This window comes from Dipodomys merriami, unplaced genomic scaffold (assembly GCF_024711535.1).
Source record: "Dipodomys merriami isolate MVZ:Mamm:240054 unplaced genomic scaffold, mDipMer1.0.p SCAF_2, whole genome shotgun sequence".
In the NCBI taxonomy this organism is placed as follows: Eukaryota; Metazoa; Chordata; class Mammalia; order Rodentia; family Heteromyidae; genus Dipodomys; species Dipodomys merriami.
The window spans coordinates 19533884-19545729 of record NW_027203381.1 but is presented as its reverse complement, the minus strand read 5'-3'; positions in this window follow the sequence as shown (position 1 = coordinate 19545729).

The following is an 11846-nucleotide window of genomic DNA, read 5'->3' as shown; positions in this document are numbered from 1 at the left end:
AGTTCAATCATGTACTAGAGATACTTAGAACTTGCTGTTTTCCTCACTGTTGCTGTTTACTGCAGCGAAAAGACAGATAAACAATCAGCCACAAGCAGGTGGCACAGGGGGCTGAGTACAGCAAAGTTCAAAGCACAGAGTTCTGGTTAGCCTTTCCCAGTGAGGTTAGGAGCACTGTTGCTTTTTCTTGAGGACCCACAAAAAGTACTGTCAGCCAGGAAAGCCCATCCAAGCCTCAGTGGGCAAAGCTTGGACTAGGGCTTAGTCGCTAGCATAGTTGACTGCTCCTGCAAATGATCCTAATAATGAAGCTGATGCCCAGAGGACTGAAAGCTCCCTCCTTACTATCTGGTGGCCCAAGGTTTCCAGCCAAACAAAAACATTCCTATCAGGCATGCCATTCCAACAGCTTTGGAGGTTATTCTCAGAAGTGTGGCAAAGACCAGACCTTCCTGAGGCAAAGTTCAATTCTTCACTACTGGCCCCCATGAACATCAATTTACACCTCCAAATCGGCGCCGCATATAAACAAAAGGAAAATGATATTGCACTTTGTGCTATCCTTTTATTAGCTTAGTTTTCTTTCTATCTGCAGCTAGAGCTCCTAGTGACTAGAGCAGTGCTGGAATCTCCAAGGCACACAGTGTGTTTATTGAATGCTTAGATGGTTGTTGAATGAAGTTTTTGTTCTGTAACAAGGTCTTACTATATGACACAGACTATCCTCAAACTAGTAATCTTCCTGCCTCAGCCTCCTGAATGCTTGGATTATGGTAGACAACATGTATATTGTATGAAATTGTGGTTACTGTCTAGGAACCTTTTGTCAGGATCTTTCATTTTATTCTTTTCTTCATTCTGGTGGATCTCAGAAAGCATGGAGCTGCTATCTCTCTAGAAGTCAGCCTTCTCAGTTTACAAATGAGGAAGGAAATATCCAGAAAGGCTGAGTCACCTATCCACTGGGGAAGAGACAGCAATGGGGTGGGAAGATAGGTTTCCCAACCTTTAAAACCTCTCTAAGCCAAACATTTGTGTTCCTCTTTTCTTTGCAACAAACAAACAAAAACAACAACAGCAAAATTGCTGCTTTCTAATGAATTTGTTCCTGACCAGGGACACTCCTCATTCTGCAGCTACCCAGCTTGACTGATGGCTTCAAAGGGTTAATACTTGAGAAAACATCAATCCTAATGAAAGCAGAGTTTTAAGTCTCAAGCCCAAACTCCTGGGCATCCACCTGTCAGGTCCAGCCATACACTCCTAGACACTAAATAAAGAAAAATGGAAAAGGGCAAAAAAGTGATTTATGTCATGGACTTGGCAGCTATGAAAAGAGGAAAGGCAGTATTTTAATTAATCTTTCTACCCTCTTTCCCAAACAGACATTTGCCTTAAGTAGATTAGGCAGCACTGGGGGAGGGGAGGAGAGGTATGCATAGTTAAACAGTCCCCAGTCACCATGGTGGCCTTCTAATGGTCATTATCTCAGTCCTTGTGTTGGGAGGGCTCCCAGTATCCTTATCACTCAAGGGGAGCAGCCTGGTTAGGATAAATAAGTAACCTGGCAGGCTGTCTAGTGCATCCTGGATTCCAAATGGTTGCAATGTGACTGTCCTATTTCAGTGAGTTGGGCCTCCTAAGTGGAGTGAGACAATCTATGTACCGGACTTAAGCTAAACTGCTGGGGTTTAGAACCAAGAACTGCTTGCCTACTGGGTAAGCAAGAACAAGTTAGTGTTCTTGCTTTGATTCCTGCAGGGATATTGACAACAGCACCTGACATGTAGGAAAAAATGCCTTCATTTCTATCTGGCAGCTAGAATGCTGACTAGCACATAGTAACTGTTGGGTCACAAAACATGGCAGAAAAGCCAAGGGTATTGAGGGTTAGAAAGGAATATGGGTATATGAGATATGCTGTTAGGACTGGGAGTATAATGGAACTGGGAGTGTAGCTCACACGATATCAGCCTAGCAACCATGAGGCCCTGAGTTCAAATCCCAGTATTGCCAAAAAAACCCGTCTATTGTGTTATGCTTTACTTTCTGGTTTCTTGAGCTGTCTATGATTGTCTTCTCATTATAATCTAAACCATCAGGTCAGACACTACCTTGAGAACATTCTTTTGAATAATGTACTTCTCACCAAGAGTTTTTCTACTAATTCAGGCCCCATGATTCCCCGCACCGGAACTGTCCCTTTAACCACAATGTTATGAAATACTTGAGTTCAGTAGGATGCGCAATCAACTCTCAGCACCAACACAAACACAGTCAATTCTCAATTGTCCAATGGTGGAAGCAATGTCCAGATCCTGAGTAATTTTGTTCTTTGTATCTGTGTCCTTTGTCCTGAGCCTTCACTTCTACGAACACTTTACAGCTATCTTGGACCCTCCCAACAACCTGGCAGGTGTCAAAGATTCTCATTGTGTTAAGGCTTCCAGTGATCAGTCCTGCTGCTCTAAATCTCTTTGGAGACTCGGATCTCTGACTCTCACACCTTTTTTTGGAAGGTCTCCCCTAATGAGATCAGCCCCACTCAGGAATACTCCCTTTTCTTCACTAGAAGTCAACTTTACATTTATAAGATCCTTTCCCTGTTGCCTTGTACTGGACAACCTACTTAAAGGGAGCAGATGACAAAGGGAACATATACCTGGTAGGAATTTTAAGGTTAGTCTAGATTTCTTTATTACACAATCAGGAATTTTAAGGTTAGTCTAGATTTCTTTATGACACAATCAATTGCCTCAAAAGTCTTGGGACAGAAAGGGGGAGTTATCCCTGCCTGAAGGCACAGGACTCCAGCTCTCCTCTTTGGTAGAAACAATTCCCTCCTCTTCCCATCATCTCACTGTGACCATCAGTCAGTCCCATTTAGCAAGCCCACTGTGCTATGTGCTGGCTTGGCTTAGGGAACCTTCACATCCTCCCCACCCAATTCCTTATACACTGCCTTGGTTCTGCCACCAGTGACTTCATCCCCAGTCCTGGAGCCTCACAGGTTCCCAGGACTGATGCCTGAGAGGAAGGAGTGTCACTGAGAGCTCATTAACAGTGTAATCAAAGGATTAATGGCCATATCAAGCAGAGGAAGCTGGGAAAAAAGGAAAACGGAATTGATCTGGTTTATGTCACCTCCACCCCCTCCAAGTGTGTCTCTAAGAATAACATTCCCAGATGATGGACTTCATATCCTGTAAGCTCCATCAAACAGTGCTTGTGGCGTGATTTTCCTTCCCCGCTGTCCTCACTTCCCTCCCCACACAAGGCCTGGCCTGACATCATTCTAGCAAGCCCGGAAGCAGGAGGAAGTGTGTCTGGGGACAAAGTTGTAAAGTGGTGGATGGTGCCAGGGCTGGGCAAGAGCTATGCATGTGTTTGTTTAAGAGATAGCGGGTCCCCTTTTGTAATTTGATAAGACCACAGAGCCAGGGTAAGATACCTTCCCAGAAGTCAGAACTGTTGGTTGAAAAATACTCCACCAGTGGAGCAGTTTGAACTAAGGTGTGGACAGAGTTTGCAAATGAGTAGGGTCAGGATTAGCCCTTTTATTGACCTGTGCATACAACCCATCTTCTCAGCCCCAGGGGGGGAAAAAAAAAGAGAAGAAAGAAGAAGAAAAGGAGAAAGAGAGGAAAAGGTGGGGAAGGAGGGAAGAAGAAAAGAAGGAAGGAAAGTAAGGAGGGAGGAAAGGAAGAAGAGAGGGAAGGAGGGAAAGGAAAAGAAAGAAATCCAATTCAACAGTCTTCCTATAGTTTCCAAGTTATCCACTCTGAATCCCATCCCTAGCTGCTTTCCAGAGTGTGATCTCAAGCCCACACTCAGGAAGTCTGATTTAGGAGGGCTCTTAAGAGGTCAGAGAGAGAGAGAGAGAGAGAGAGAGAGAGAGAGAGAGAGAGAGAGAGAGAGAGAGAGAGGAGCACATTGGCCCTGAACTCAAACTCAGGTCCTACCCCTGAGTTTTTGTTCTTCTGGTTAGGGTCTACCACTTAAGCCACAGCTCTATTTCCTGCTTTTTTCTTCTTTCTTTTTGTGATTAATTGGATATAGTCTTATGGACTTTCTTGCCCAGGCTAGCTTTGAACCATGATCCTCAGATCTCAGCCTCCTAAGTAGCTAGGATCACAGTTGTGAGCCACCAGTGCAAAACAAGTGCTTATTTATTAAGGTTCTATTGGAAACAGAGGTGACAGTCATTGTTTTAAAGGAGCTAATTGTTTTGTTTTTGTTTTGTTTTGTTCACAATGCTGAGTTTTGAACCCAGGGCCATTACATGCTAGGCAAGTGTTGCACCTATGAGCTACAGCCAAGTCTGAAGGATCTGACATTAATCCACATTATAAAAAAAGGAAGAAAATAGAAATGAAAATTTCTAGAAGGCCTCCAAGAAAGCCAAGCATACCTGCCAGACACCTGGCTACAGGCCTGCACTCTCTAAAACTTGAGAGCCAGTGGCCTATACTAAAATCATCTAGTGTGAGTGTGTGACAACAGAAGTCCAATGTGTACCTATAGCTACTTTATTTACTCAGGAAACTTTTTTTCATAGAGTACTCTCTCCTTTAAACTCATGATTCTTTTTTGTCACACTTAAATATCTCATCTTTTCATAGAAATTCTAAAATAAACATTCAGTAGGTTATAATCCCCATTAAAGAGAGCAATGTGGATCTGGGAATATGGCTTACTGGTAGAATGCTTAGCATGCATGAAGCCCTGGATTCGATTCTTCAGTACCACATAAACAGAAAAAACCAGGACTGTGGCTCAAGTGGTAGAGTGCTAACCTTGATCAATAGAAGCTCAGGGACAGTGCCCAGGTCCTGAGTTCAAGCCCCAGAATTGGGAAGAGAGAAGAGGGAGGGAGGGAAAGAGAGAAATGGGTTTTTTTGAGTGTGAGATTTCATAAATAATGACTTTATTTGACCTTATTTATTGTATATGTGTGGAGATTCAGATCATCTACAATGTTCAATATGCACACCCCATGTAGTCTATGTCCTTCCCCATTCCTCCTGCTCCTTTTCTGAACATTGTGCTTCCCAGCATACCTGCAGGTCTGATTGTCATCTCTCTTCTCTCTCTCTGATATGGTGATTTCTGGGTAGAAGAATAAATAGATGAAAAAAGAAAGGGAGAATCTGAAGAGCAGAGAGTTTTCTGTAAAGATGAAAAGATTTGATATCATTCCTTACTGAAACCCCATTAGAATGCCAGTAAAGGGATTTCTTAAGGTGCAAAGCCACATGTATGGGGAAAATTGGAGATTTGAAAGTAGCAATAAAATTGGAAACCTGCAAAGCAACTAGATAAGGGGTAATTTACTTAGCAGACCCAAGAAAATGGAGAGAAAATTGAATCCTCAGCCAACAGTGCAGAATGTGGGAAACTAACCTGATGTGTAAGCCAGAAAATCCCCAGAAGGCTCATAAATTGGCAGTACTAGAGCTTCTAGAAGTGGAGGTGAGGATGAGGGGAACTAAAATTAACAGAGTTTATGAAGCACTCACATCCCTGTATTTCTTCTCAAGTCTGTGCAGTGGAGTGATTCTCTCTCCACTACTATGGGAAAAGATGGTAAAGGGCAACACCAAGGGCCTCTGGCCTGGCAAAGGCTGGGACTGCAGAGGATAGAGGATACTGGAATCCCCTGGTACTGTCTCCTCCACAGCCAGCAATGTGACACTCAGACCTACACCCTTTAGGCAGGAGCTCAGTACAGTCCCCTTCCACAACCTGAAAGCTCCCAAAGGAAAGACCTAAGGACTCTGATGGGAGAGCTCCACAGGGAAAAGACCCTGACACATTAAGGTAGTTAATGGCAGTTGAAAAATCCCCTACACTTTAGAGCTTGTGATAGGATTTTTTGTTTCCAGGACTTAAACATGAACAGCGCCTCCCCCAAAACAGGAATACCAACATCTCTAAGGGATATACACAGAACTAAATGAAACAGTACTTGTGGAGTGGTTAAAACAACACCTAGCACATAGGAGGACTTATGTAAGTTTTTGCTACAAATATATAGACAAAGGATCATCAGACATCTAAAAAAATAATGGAACAGTAGAAACTAAAACAACCAGAAAATAGAACTGCTTAGAGGCTCTGTTAGTCAGAACAAGAAACAGCACCCCATCAAACATATTTATATAAATATGGCTATATGAAATTTATTTATATGGCTATATGTACAATAGTATATTAAAGCAAACAAGATAACTATTCTAGTGAAAACAAGAAGCAGAGGGAAGTTTAAAGTAATTGCAGTCAAGTACATGGATTTGACTGTAGAGAACTTTGAACATAATGATGGGAAGAGTGACTATGGGCCAGACCTAAATGCAGTGTTGATGGACTGGAAAAGAGGATTGGGACAGTGTGGAGGAAAGATTGCTGAGTTCTGTCTTCTACAGTAGGAACCTCTCAGATACTCATGGAAGCAGCAAGAACACAGTACAGGAGTATTATCTGGAGAGGCAAATGTCAATACACAAGGAATCCACTAAGAGCCTAAAGGGGTGACTTCTGGGGAGGGAGACATTTGGTATGGTGAACAATGAGCTTCTTTTTTGCTATACCAGAATTAGAAACATTTGTGTTTTTTTGAACAGCTAAAATGTGCATGTGTGGCTTGCACAAAAATAGAAACATTTAAATAGTCTTAAAAGTATCACATAAGCATTCTTCTCCTTTCATACCAGGTGGAAGAGAACACTGCAAACACTCAGCCCGCTTGGTTGGCTCTGTTCTTGTTGTCATTGGTTTGTATCACTTGAATGCACTAAAGCCAACATGTGTGTTGACCTTCCAAAACCAACCACTGGCACTTCTTAGGGCTTTCCCCTCTAGGGGATGTGGTAGGCAAGTCTGTTCACTTCACCCCACACCCAATGTGTGGTCCAGAGGGAGTTGCAACAGGGACTCAGCCCTGAGGCTCAGGAGTCCCCATACTGTTGCTTTATAGATTTCTGAGATTGCTCTTCATGCTCATTTTCCTAGTTTGTCTTTCTCTCCTCTTACATTTGGTCCTAGAGGCATTCCTAACCTTTGACAAAGGTGTATATATGTTATTCATTCCCTTTCCTTTTTGCACTTCAGCTTCTGAAGCCAGAAAATGAAGGGTCTGGACTAGAGCATGCCCCTGGGGCTCCTTCATGTATCTGGAAAGTAACCAACAAATATAGCTCCTCTCCGACTCGACCATTTAACACTTGGCACATGCTCTGCCAAGAGATTAGCTCTGTTTCTGTTTTGGTTTGGTGTGGTGGGTGTTTGTGCATGTGCAGTTTAAGCTAGCCTCCTTGGAATGGATGGAAAGTTCCCAAGGGCAGATGCCCATCCTCTTCCTCCTGCTTTCCACAGCCCTTAACTGGACATATGGGTCATGATCAGTGAAAATTCCAAGTAAGAATAATGGTAAATGACTGAGGAGGGAAACAGTGGCTACAGACCCTTGGTTTAACAAATAGTGTGGTGCCTGGTACATAGTTAAGTGCCCCCACCCCATTTTTTGTTGTTGTTCAATGAATGAATAAATGAATGTACTCAAAAGAAAGGCTAGATAGAGTTTGTTGGGTAGAAATATTGAAGCACTTGGGGCCTGTAGAAGAAGCTGTTATCGCCTCCCCAGATAGAGGACTGGAAAGAAAAGCAAAGCCCTGCTCCTTCTCCTCCTTGGTTAGGGCTCCTCGGGACTGAGGGCAAACAGTAAATCTTCTCAGGAAGATGGTTAGTTCATATTTAAAGTCTTATGAATCTGCACTACCAATTACTTTCTGTCCTAGAACATTTTCCCTGATAGCAGAGGTAAGAGAACAAGAATGTTAGTAAAAGCCTTTTTTTGTTTGTTGGATTTATTTTTTGTTTTACTGAGAGCCTTTCTATGTAGCTCAGGCTAGCTTCAAACTCTTGCTCTTCTTGGCTTGGCATCTTGAATGCCATGATCACATATGGGCACCATTTTACTCAGATATTGAAATTATTTGTAGCAGAAATATACATACATCCATACATCCATAAACATACACCTATATACAGAAAAATACTGGAAAGATACTGAAAATATATATGAAATAATTGTAGTAGGAAATAATTTAAGTTTAGTTTCTGTTTTGTACCTCTGTGCTTCTCTCTCTCTCTCTCTCTCTCTCTCTCTCTCTCTCTCTCTCTCTCTCTCTCTCTCTCTCTCTCTCTTTCTCTCTTTCTCTGTGATACTGCGGTGCTTGAACTCAGGACCTTGTACTTGCTAGGCAGATGCTCTACCACTGACCCACATCTCCATCCCTTTTTTGCTCTGGTTGTTTATTTTTAGATAGGGTCTCCCTGGATGGCCCTGGACCATGATCCTCCTACTTATGCATCTACCATAGCTGGAATGACAAGTATGCACCACCATCACCTACCTTTTTCCCACTGAGATGAAGTCTCAGTAACTTTTTTTTTCTTTGCATGAGCCAGCCTGGAACTTTGGTCCTCCCGATATCAGCCTCCTGAATATCTAGGGCTATGGGTATGAGCTACTGCACCTAGAAAAATGATGATTCTTGATGGTGAGGGACTGAACTGGGAGGAAAAGAACTATGTTAGGGGAAGAAGAAGAATAAACATTAAGACCCACATCCTATTTGAAATCAGACCTACCATTAAACCTGTGCCCACTCTATGGTAGGTGCTCTGAGAAGCATTAGAACTGCAAGACAGTTCACTCTAATTAAAAAGACAAACCTAGTATTTATAAAGTTATTAAAGACTAGGGCCAGACTGTTACTTATAATTAGTGCTAAATTGTAGCATTCTGATAAATAGACTGATAATAGTCTAGAGTTTAAATATTTAAGATGCAGATAGGTAGATAGACAGATAGACAGATAGACAGACAGACAGACAGACAGATTTTTACATATGTTATTAGTCAAAAGACCAAGAAGCATGTGGGTTTGTGTTTGTGCAAACCAGTACTGGGCTTGAACTCAGGGCCTTGCATTTTTACTGGGATTTTCCACTCAAGGCTGGTTCTCTGCCATTTGAGCCATACCTCCACTTCCAGCTTTTTGATAGTTAGTTGGAGATAAGAATCTCATGAACTTTTTTTAAAATCTAGGCTGACTTTGAACCATGATCCTCAGATTTCAGCCTCATGAGTAACTAGAATTACAAGAACAAGCCACAAGAGCCCAGTAGCACTTTTTTATCTCATTGTTGTTTTGGTACAGGTCTTTAGGATTGTCACTGAGCCTTTTTGATCAAGGCTAGCTCTCTACCACTTAAACCACAGGTCCACTTCTGGCTTTTTGGTGGTTAGTCTGAGATTACAGTTTTATAGACTGTCCTTCCCAGGATGGCTCTGAACCATGATCCTCACATCTCAGCCCCTGAGTATCGAGGATTACAAGTGTGAGCCATCATGCTCAGCTAGCACCATGTGTGCGTATGCATGTGTGTGTGTGTGTGTGTGTGTGTGTGTGCGTGCGTGTGCATGCTGGTTCTAGGTTGAATAGGTTGAACTCAAGGCCTGGGTACTATCCCTGAGTATTTTTGCTCAAAGCTGGCACTCTATCACTTGAGCCAAAGCTCTACTTCTGGCTTTCTGATGATTAATTGGAAATAAGAGCCTCACACTTTCCTCCCTGACCTGGCTTCAAACTACAATTCTTATATCCCAGTCTCCTGAGTAGCTAGGATTACAAGTGTGAGGCACTGGTGCCTGCCACAGCATATATATATATATATATATATATATATATATATATATATATATATATATATATATATATATATATATATATATACATATATATATATATATATATACATATATATATACATACATATATATATGTATATATACATATATATATGTATATATATATACATATATATATTTTTAATTTTTTGCCAGTCTTGGGGCTTGAACTCAGGGTCTGGGCTGTGTCCCTGAGCCTTTCTGGGCTCAGAGCTATTGCTCTACCACTTGAGTCACAGCACCACTTCTGGTTTGTTTATGTAGTACTAAGGAATCAAACCCAGGGTATCATGCATGCTAGGCAAGCACTCTACAACTAAGCCACATTCCCACTCACAGCTTGTATTTTTTAAAATCAAAATTCATTGAGATCTGAAACAGGCTACAAATGATCAAGGACTTAGCATTGGACTATTATTACTAATTTTGGTGTTTGTGTGATTTTTAAAAATTGACTTTCTGTATCTGCAGGTTCTACATCTGTTGATTTAACCAAACTTAGGTGGAAAATATTGTAAAAAAAAAAAAGACCAATATAAAGGAGCAATAAAATAATAAAAATGAATGTAAATAAAAGTATTGCCCATCAGCTATTTAACATAGTTCTTAGAGTATGTCAAGCATTCTAAGTGATACAGAGATGACTTAAAGTATATGGAAAGGTGTACATTGGCAATTTCCACATGTGACACCATTTTCTATAAGAGACTTGAAGCCTTTCTATAAAAGCCATGTATTCTGGTATCCATTGGAGTTCTAGACCCCATCCCCCTCTCTACCAAGTAGACTGTGTATGTCACCCTTGGTAAAACCGCTCCAAGAATTCCCCATGTGGGACAGGAAAGACACGTGAGTGCTTAATCTGTAAGATCAGCAGACAATGGAGCTGAGGCCCTTTTCTCCCGGACAGCTCTGATGGACAGGAAAGATCTATAAGGCGAGGCCTTGAGATACAGAGGCAGTTAATGGATTTCTGGCGGGGCGGGGACATGCTTTCGTTCTAAGAGAAGATTGAATGTGACAGGAATTGACTTGTAATGGTGAAGGTATAAGGCTGGGCACTGCCTAGTCTGGAGTCTCAGGCCTGGAATGAAGCTGAGCAAAATTCTGCGGCTCACGGGCCCCTCCCTGGGTCCAGATTATCTCAAAACTCAACCCAACAAACACTGATGTTTGCTTAGGAATTAGGGGATATAGGATTAGGATTACTCTTCCTACGATACATAAATAATATCTGTTCATGAGATATGACCACAAATACAGACAACAATCACCTGTAATTTTCCTTCAGCTAAGGTTGCCAGATTTAGAAAAGCAAAGACTCTGTGTGTGTGTGTGTGTATATGTGTGTGTGTACTAAGGCGATAGTTATTATCTGTCGTTCAAACCCAGTAGGTCCGGGGCTGGGAAGGTGGCTCAGTGGTAGAGCACTTGCCTTGCATGCCTGAGGCCCTGGGTTCGATTCCTCAGCACCACATAAGCAAAAAGAAAAAAGCTGGAAGGGGCGCTGTGGCTCAAGTGGTAGAGCGCTAGCCTTGAGCTGAAGAGCTGAGGGACAGCACCCAGGCCCAGAGTTCAGGCCTCACGACTGGACCCAAAAACCAACAACAACAACAACAAAAACCAGTAGGTCCCTGTATCTTCTCTGGCAGCCCTTACCTCTGGGGACCACTGTACCTGGATTCACTTGCCCACTTCTGAATCTCCTTTAGTCCTAGTTTTTTTCTTTACCACCTTGAATTCTGTGTCTCAAACCAAATGTATTGGAGTGTTTGTGGAGATTTTGTGCTTTCTAATGTTATACTTCTAAGCTACACTTCTCTCCTGCATCTCTCATCTTCTAGAAGAGTTTGGCCTAGGCATTGTCCCAGTACAGATGCCTGACCAGTTCTCTCCCATGAAGCCACCACCAGCCTCCAATATGTGGCCAGACTGGTTGGTTTCTTTTCTTTTCTTTTTTGTTTAGTCATGGGGCTTGAACCTGGGCGCTGTCCCTGAGTTCTTTCGCTCAAGGCTAGTGCTCTACCACTTTGAGTCACAGCACCACTTCCAATTTTCTGGTGGTTAATTGGAGATAAGGCTTTCCTGCCCA